The sequence below is a fragment of the Lepidochelys kempii genome, chromosome 13 (genome assembly GCF_965140285.1).
Source record: "Lepidochelys kempii isolate rLepKem1 chromosome 13, rLepKem1.hap1, whole genome shotgun sequence".
NCBI classification, from domain to species: Eukaryota; Metazoa; Chordata; order Testudines; family Cheloniidae; genus Lepidochelys; species Lepidochelys kempii.
The window spans coordinates 14,122,807-14,132,015 of NC_136392.1; positions in this window are offsets into that span (position 1 = coordinate 14,122,807).

Below are 9,209 nucleotides of genomic sequence, written 5' to 3' on the forward strand. Positions count from 1 at the left end.
GGCAGTGTTGTTGAGTTATCGAGGGGAAGAACTGACTTCTATCCCCAGTTCTGCCACTGACTTGCTGGGTGACCTTCGGCAAATCAGCTAGGCAAACTGAGGCACAGAAATGTTATCTGTAAAATAAGAGTAATGCATACTTTACACTGGGGTAGTGCAGCTTATTTAATTAATATTTGATAGCGCACACTGGCTTGAGTTTTCACTTTTGTGCTCAAGATCTCAGCCAAGGACCAAGTGAGGTCATCCTATATACATCTATGAAATCACAGTTTATTATTTCATAACTGGTAGAAGAGTTTTGTAAAAAGGAAATATTAGGGCCTGATGCAAAGGACACTGGAAGTCAGTGGAAAGACTCCAGTGGGCATTGGATCCGCAAATTACTCTATAAAGGGAAAGAGCTACTTTTGTGTACTTGTAGGTTAGTCAAAACAAGGTTGAATCAGTTTTTTCCATGTGAGAATAAACAAAACCCCAATGATTTAAATTCAAAGTCTACAAGATTTTCCCTTGAATTATAGATGAAGGAGAGGTCTACTGTCAAGATCAAATAAGATAAGAGAATTTTAAATATGGGGAGAAATGTCAAGATGAGCACTTCAAAGATGGGCTTTCTCTGTTTGGATAAGCGAATATTTGCATTTTCCTTAACAGAAGATTAGAGCTCAACATTTTAACCCATGATTCTCTGGATTAAACAGAAGTTTACACACATATGCATCTGTCATAAAGATAAAGGGAAGGGTAAACCCCTTTGAAATCCTTCCTGGCCAGGGGAAAGCTCCTCTCACCTGTAAAGGGTTAAGAAGCTAAAGGTAACCTCGCTGGCACCTGACCAAAATGACCAATGAGGAGACAAGATACTTTCAAAAGCTGGGAGGAGGGAGAGAAACAAAGGGTCTGTGTGTCTGTCTATATGCTGGTCTTTACCGGGGATAGACCAGGAATGGAGTCTTAGAACTTTTAGTAAGTAATCTAGCTAGGTGTGTGTTAGATTATGATTTCTTTAAATGGCTGAGAAAAGAATTGTGCTGAATAGAATAACTATTTCTGTCTGTGTATCTTTTTTGTAACTTAAGGTTTTGCCTAGAGGGGTTCTCTATGTTTTTGAATCTAATTACCCTGTAAGATATCTACCATCCTGATTTTACAGGAGGGATTTCTTTATTTCTATTTACTTCTATTTTTATTAAAAGTCTTCCTGTAAGAAAACTGAATGCTTTTTCATTGTTCTCAGATCCAAGGGTTTGGGTCTGTGGTCACCTATGCAAATTGGTGAGGCTTTTTATCCAACATTTCCCAGGAAAGGGGGGGGGGTGCAAGTGTTGGGAGGATTGTTCATTGTTCTTAAGATCCAAGGGTCTGTAGTCACCTAGGCAAATTGGTAAGGCTTTTTACCAAACCTTTTCCAGGAAGTGGGGTGCAAGGTTTTGGGAAATATTTTGGGGGGAACGACGCATCCAAACAGCTCTTCCCCAGTAACCAGTATTAGTTTGGTGGTGGTAGCGGCCAGTCCAAGGACAACGGGTGTAATATTTTGTACCTTGGGGAAGTTTTGACCTAAGCTGGTAAAGATAAGCTTAGGAGGTTTTTCATGCAGGTCCCCACATCTGTACCCTAGAGTTCACAGTGGGGGAGGAACCTTGACAGCATCAGAACACAAACATGGCCCATCAGCCTTCATTCTTTTCAAGCACTGAAAAAATAGACATCAATGAACAAAACAAATCTCTTCATTTTGTGCTGGCTTTTCATCTATTGCGTCAAAGACAACATCTCTTTGACCATGTTGTGAATATCATTATGTTTGTGTCCATCTGAAAATCAAAAGATGATACCAAGCCCTCTGATTTATCAAAAACATTACAAGGTAAGCCACCTCTCCCATTCCATTTTTATTCAACATTTTGTATTAGAAACATAGGATACCACTGTGAGGATGGATGATATCCAACGGATGATTTAACTCTGAAAGCTAAATTTTCCTATCGAGGTATAAAAATGGTGCTATTAGGGTAGACTGTCACAAAATGATTAATACTACAAGGTGGCTATCATTTCTTTTAGTCTTCATAGCAGGATAGCCCATTAATCTGCAATCTGTACAGTCACAGCAAGTGTCATTTGTTTCTATGTTTATCCACAGGGACCAAGATGTCTTCTTCGTAGGGAAATTGATATTGAATATGCTTTGGGCTTAGTTTCTCACTAATCAAAAGAGTGGCTACCTAAAGGCAAGTTTCCATGTGTGGGTCAGGAGAAGGGAATAGGGTAGGGAGGAGGAGAAAGGGTCTGTTAATGTTATTGTCGGTGTGGTATGTGCTGTTTGACTAATGTCACAATGCCAAGGGTCCTGTGCTTAAAAATACTCATTAAATTTTCCCTGGGAGTTATGATTTATATGGTCCGGTCATTTATTTCTCTATTCTATCTCAGGGTTTTATATTGCCACCCATCTGAGCCTTTCCACATAAAATCAATAGCAGAGTCCCTGGAAAGCTGAAATTGGCACTTTTTGAAAATCAGTGCCTCAAATTGGCCAACTGAAATACTGAAGCACCCCAAAACAATGTCATTGGTCACTTGGAAGTTTAGGCCCATGTATTTAATATGGCTTCCTCCTGCATATGCCCAGGACATGTACACTCACATATATTGGAAGACTATTCCACATGCAGGCAAAGCTCATTTCCTGAGATTAATTTAAGATTACTTACATCCGCTTGCATTCTCTCTCTCAAGAGCCTCTAGCATATATTTTAATATGCATGTAGCAGTACTAATTGCTTAGTATCTCACTCCCCTCCTCCCAACCACACGTGCACTATTCAGATTCTTGGAGATTTTTGTAGTGATCTGACTTGTATTTTGAACCCATGATGCAGTGCTAACCTCTTAGCACTAGGCTGTGTGTGACTAGCCTTATGCAGAGACATGTAGATGGAAGTGTGAAGAGAGGACCAGAGCTATTTTTAATGCCCCTGTGTTGTGGCCAAGTATGATGTGGCCAACCAGTGAGTTGTCCGTGTGTAAAGACTAGAGGACTCTGGCCAAGAGTTTCACTAGAAACCCCAAGGAAGTAAGAAAGGCAAAGGTGGAGTCATGCCCAACTCCCCATTTTATGCTGGTCAGCAGGGTTGGGCTGGAGAGGAGATAGGAGTGCATGCTGCACCTTGTGAAAGAGCATCAGAAGCCGCCACTATGCATGCGCCACAGGTGAGCCCAGAACCTGTGCACCCTCCCTCTGGAGCATTCCTCTTGAGGGGTGATCAGCATGTAGCTCTGCTGCACCAAGACCCCAACCCAGGCAGCAGCTTCATGCCATAACACAGACCAACATGTAGGAGCTCCCAAGGAGAAGTAATAAATGACCACCAACCACCCCGCTGCTTGGAATGTCAGAGAATGGTAAGATGTTACAATTAACAGGTTCTTTTCAGCACCCTGTGCATACCTAAGCAGCTTGGGAGCCAGAGATGACTGGATAGACAGGAGAAGACTCATTCTGATCATTTAAAAAAAGTGAACTTGCTCTAAAGTGCCAGGTGGGACTATACTGTCTTAGTAACACAGTCAGGGCATTTTAAAGCATTTCTGTGAACTGTTATCCAGTAACTGCAGTTCTTGTGTAGTGCATCTGGCTGGGGAGTTGTGTAAGGAGCCAGGTTTTATGTCCTTATAAGCTAGGTTGTATTGGCAGAGTTGTTTTCGAATTTGGCTCAAGCCAATAAGGGCTAACAACTCAAGTTTGGTGAAATTTTCATTGACTTAGTTCTAGGGACAGCTGGAAAAGAAGAGACATGGCCACTCAATTCCATTTCAGCATTTGCCTTGTTCACACTTTCCTTTTAATAGCAACAACAGCTGTTTAGTCCACAGCCTGCTTCCTTTGCACAAAGCCCAAAAATCAGTTGGGCTGCCAGAGTTGCGATGGCCTTCAAGCTACGGATTAAGTGCATTCTAAGTCAGCAGTATTGGGAAAGGTGAACCACATGCATGGGCATTGAGTTGTCTAGTCAAAATCCATGCTGGCAAGGGAGTGAAGCAGGTGCCAATATGTAGCACTGACAAAATTACCGTTGTGGTTCTCTATTTATAGTATTTATTTTACCCCCATCATTTAAGTATATGTGCACTCAGGCCTTTGATATATTTATCCTCACAGCACAAATGTGAAGCAGGGAAGTTCAAATATCCTCATTTTACAGATGGGGAACTGAGGCACAGCGCGATTAGATGACTTACCCAAGGTCACATAGTAAGTATGTGGCAGAGTAGGGAACTAAGCCCTACTCTTCTATAGGTAGGGATGGTGACAACCACTGGATCATCCTTCCGCTCCTTAACACCACTGGCATATTGGTTCCTCCGCTAGATACCATGTATAACACCTAATTATTCCATCAATAGACAGGGGATCAAGTCTTTTTCGTTATAACTTTTTTTGCTATAAGGCGAGGATATTAAAAAAAAGAAAGAAGTTTAAAGACAAGGCAATGGAAAAAAAATCTTCCTTTTTAGAGATGTTAGATGAGGTAGGATCTGAGTTACTACAGATAATTCTTTCCTTGGTGTCTGGCTGGTGAGTCTTGCCCACATGCTCAGGGTTTAGCTGATCGCCATGTTTGGGGTCGGGAAGGAATTTTTCTTCAGGGCAGATTGGCAGAGGCCCTGGGGGGTTTTAGTCTTCCTCTGCAGCATGGGGCATGGGTCACTTGCTGGAGGATTCTCTGTACCTTGAAGTCTTTAAACCACAATTTGAGGACTTCAGTAGCTCAGACATAGGTTAGGGGTTTATTACAGGAGTGGGTGGGTGAGATTCCATGGCCTGCATTGTGCAGGAGGTCAGATTAGACTATCATAATGGTCCCTTCTGACCTCAAAGTCCATCTATGTATTTTGCGCAATTAGAATTTGTTGAAAAATATATGCTCCGCATCAAGCTAAAACATCTGCAGTCATTTGAATTCCTTGGTGCATATTTATATCACAAAATAAACAGAGGTCTCCAATGACTTTCCAGTAATAAAATTAGTTTTAAAAAGCTCACTGCTATTGGAGGAGAGCAATTAACACACCAAGCACAGCGATAATCTAACTGGTGTGTTTAGAATAATCTCTGATGAGCAATCTTTCATAGACAGGCCAATATTTTATTAGGCTGCTTTGCAAATACTAGAAAGCTTTGAAAGTAATAGTACAACCAATAATCTTTGCCATGTCATTTTGTTTTTACAGTAGTCTGAAGCATTGTTTTACTAGCCAGCTAATGAATTTTAGATCGATTGTGGGCATACCTTGCTGCAATTTGAAGTGTATTCTCAAATGGAGAGAATGTTGCTCATGAGTCTTACGTTTAGTGGCTAAATACATGAAAGAGTAATTAGTCATTACAATGGTACACGAGCCTGGTTCCCCAATTTTATTCAAAAATGACTTTTCTCTTATAAAATAGAAGGCAAAGCAGTTAGCTAGCAAAAGAGTTAACTGCTGGGGTTATTTAACATATGATGAGCAAATGGATCCACCCACCACTTTAAGAGTAAATGAAAAAGGGCATTACAAAGTAATGTATTCAGAATATTAGGCTTTGTTTACCATTATGGTAATTAACAATGGAGAGATTCTGGATCAAACTCTGCTTTGAGTTGCACCAGTGTAATGCTGGTGTAACTCCAGCTAGGCCAGAAGTCATTCTGGTATAGCTGAGAGCAGAATTTGGCCCATTGAATATTCTGAATTCATAACCCAGGCATTTTAGCAAAGATGGTTGTAAAATAATTTATGTTCTGCATCAAATGACTACAGAGGAGGTTGATGTTGGGTTAGCGCCATCTCATTTGTAATAAATTGGCTCTGGTACAAAAATATAGTACAAGGCAAAGTTCTGACCACAAGACCCCGAGGACCAAATCCTATAATCCTTACTCAAAGAAAGCTCGACTAAAAGTCAATGGGCTCAACCCTGTGGCACCTAGAACTCAGTGGTAACTGTGTGTGCTCAGCAGTGCCCTTTCTAGTAGGTGTTCACTTCTGGTGAGATTGGAACACTGAATTTCTACTGAAACCAACTGGTTGCTGAGAACTCAACAACTCTCAAAATGGGCTCTGAAATTTGCAGGACAAGCAGTGTTTGGAGTTTTCCCTGAGAAAGGACTGCAGGATTTACCCATGAGGAACACACTAGGAAATAGGAATAGTTTTTCTCCTAAAGAGTGAAAATAACCCATAAGAACATAACAGCCATACTAGATCAGATCAATGGTCCATCTACCACAGTATCCTGTCTGACAGTGGCCAGTGACAGATGCTTCAAAGGCAATTAAGGGATCCACCCCTGTTGTTCAGTCCCAGCTTCATGTCAGAAGTTTAGGGACACTTAGAACATGGAGGTGCATACCTGACAATCTTTGTTAGTTGGCATAAAAGTCCCTATCCTCCATAAACTTATCTAATTTTTTTGAACTCAGCTATACTTTTGGCCCTCACAAAACAAATCCCCTGGCAACATCCCTCCACAGGTTGACTGTGTCATGTGAAGTGCTTTCTTATGTTTGTTTTCAACCTGCTGCTATTAATTTCACCAAGTGACCCCCTCCTTGTGTGTTATGTGAAGGCGTAGATAACACTTCCCTGATCACTTTCTCCACAGCAGTCATGATTTTATAGACCTCTATCATATCTCCCTTAGTTGTCTCTTTTCTAAGCTGACCAGTCCCAGTCTTTTAAAATCTCTTTTCATACAGGAGCTGTTCCATAGTCCTCAGTAATTTGCTGCCCTTCTCTGTACCTTTTCAGTTCTAATACATCTGTTTTGAGATGGGATTACTAAAACTGCATGGAGTATTCAAGGTGAGGGCATCACAGATTTATGTAGTGGCACAATGTAGTTTTCTGTTTTATCATTTTCCCCTTTTCTAATGGTTCCTAACATTATCTTTTCTGACTGTGGTGCACACTGAGTGGATGTTTTAAGAGCACTATCCACAATGGCACCAAGATCCTTCTTGTGTAGTAACAGTTAATTTAGAACCCATCATTTTGTATATATAGCTGGGATTCTCTCTTCCAGTGTTCATTACTTTGCACTTCATATTGAATTTCATCTGCCATTTTATCACCCACTTTAGTGAGATCCCAACCTTATAGCTGTAGCTGAAGTGACAGTGCTGAGTTTACTTTCTATTTTCAGCATAGCCTGTAGATAGCTCTTCATCTCCCTCCAAAGGGGCTACCTCCTAGGGATTTCCCCTCCTCCAAGTTTAGAGATTTACTTAATATTGCAAGGAAAGAAAGCCACTTTTTTTCAAATGAGATAAAATGAGCCATTTTGACTAAAGCTGCGTGAAATTCACATTCATGAACCCAGTGACCTGAATCATGTGATTTGGGCTTCAGAATTTGGTCCTCCATTTGCTGGAATGGCTTTAGAAAAATGATTGCTGTTTCCTGTTGTGAGATTTCTGGTTCCTTCCCATAATGTCTCATTTAGAAGAAACGGCTCTTATTTTCCTTTCAGAAGTATGCAAAGAAACCACACTTTACATGTATTGGATGTTACAGCCATCTTTGCTCCAAAGCTTGGTTTTAGCAGAAAACCTTGATTTGTATGTGGCTATGCCTAGGAATCGCAGTCATGGACTAGAGCCCCAGTGGGCTATGGGCTGTACAAACAATTCCTGCCTCAGAGAGCTTACCATTAGTATAATTCATCATTGGCATAATTTTTGCCAAAGTGGGCCCATTTTCTAATGTGTGATGGAGTGTTAAGTGATAAATTTTGAGTAGTTTATCACTAGCAGAGTGAAGGCCCACCTCTTTCCAGCTTCAAACATCTATGGATTATAAATGTCATACGTTAACACCTTTGCCTCTTATCTAGAGCCACTTCCTCTTTTAAGAAAAATCCCTGCATTCCCCTCCCCAATAAATTTGCATACAAATTAGAGTTTTTAGTGGTGCATGATTTTATTTAGTTTATCTTCTGATAAATGCACTTTTTTGGATGAAATTCACCATTGTGCAGAATACTACCACAAGACCTGTGCAGTCCCCATTTAACCCCTATTTTGAGGATTTAAATGCTATATAGGCAGTCCAGGGGTGAATTCCACACTCCTGCACTGCATTCTTGAGCTCATAAAAGATCCCCTGAGACATTTTGTAAGAGTTTTAGTCCTGATCTTCTGGCCAAAATCTAATTCCAACAATTACTTTGCCTGCCTAAGCTCTCCTGCAGTGTCAACTGGATACAGTTTTCTTCTGCACTCCCTTTTCTAAGCCGTTCTGTAATCTTGTGCATTGTGAAGTGACTGTTGCACCCCACTCTAGAGCTGGCTGTACATAGTGATGGATGAAGTGATCTCTATGGATTTCTACTGAACAGGAGCATTGAACTTCTAAGAACTGATTACTTTATGTCCATAGAGCACGAGTGAAAAGCTCTATACTAGTGCATTATTTGAAACATGTCACTCAGGTGAAATATGAAGGTATCTTTAAAACCTGGAGAAAGTTTTTTATGCCTTGAAGTTTTCCTACAAGAAAAACAGTTCTCTGTTAGATCTATGAAAAGTTGTCACCCCAAGAGAGAATGTGTACCTTGCATATTTTAATTATCCTGGCTTCCTGTAAAAGCAATTTATGGAGCAGGCTTCCTACTTGAGTCTGCAAACCTACACTAATAAGCTAAAAGGTCCTGATGTAAAAGAATGCAAGATGTCTGAGAACTGCTGAGAACACTCAACCTCCACTGACGTGAATGGGCACTGAGGATGCTTCTCCTTGGACAGACTCAGCCCCAGAAACAGATAAATGCACATGCAAAATAAGCTGTTATTTACAGAGTTACCCATGCTGCCTCTGTAAATGGCCATCTGTGAAAGCAAGTTAGGAAAAATGGTGCAGCAAGCATTCCCACTGCACAGAAACAGAGTGACTAATTCATAAATAAAAGCACCTGGTTTTCCTGCCACAGCCCTGGGGAAAAAAACCCAGCAGAATGAAATATTTGTCAAATAGACGGGGAGAAGAGGAAACAATGGGGAAGGGTGGTTATAGTCACGATTCCATGGAAAAGTTACAAATAGCAGGGAGTTAAAATTTAAGTGAAAACTATAAACAAATGTATTTGGCAGTGTCCCTCTCAGTGTTTAAACTGTGAAACATATCAGAACTCCCTGTGCCAAATATACACAGACATTTTA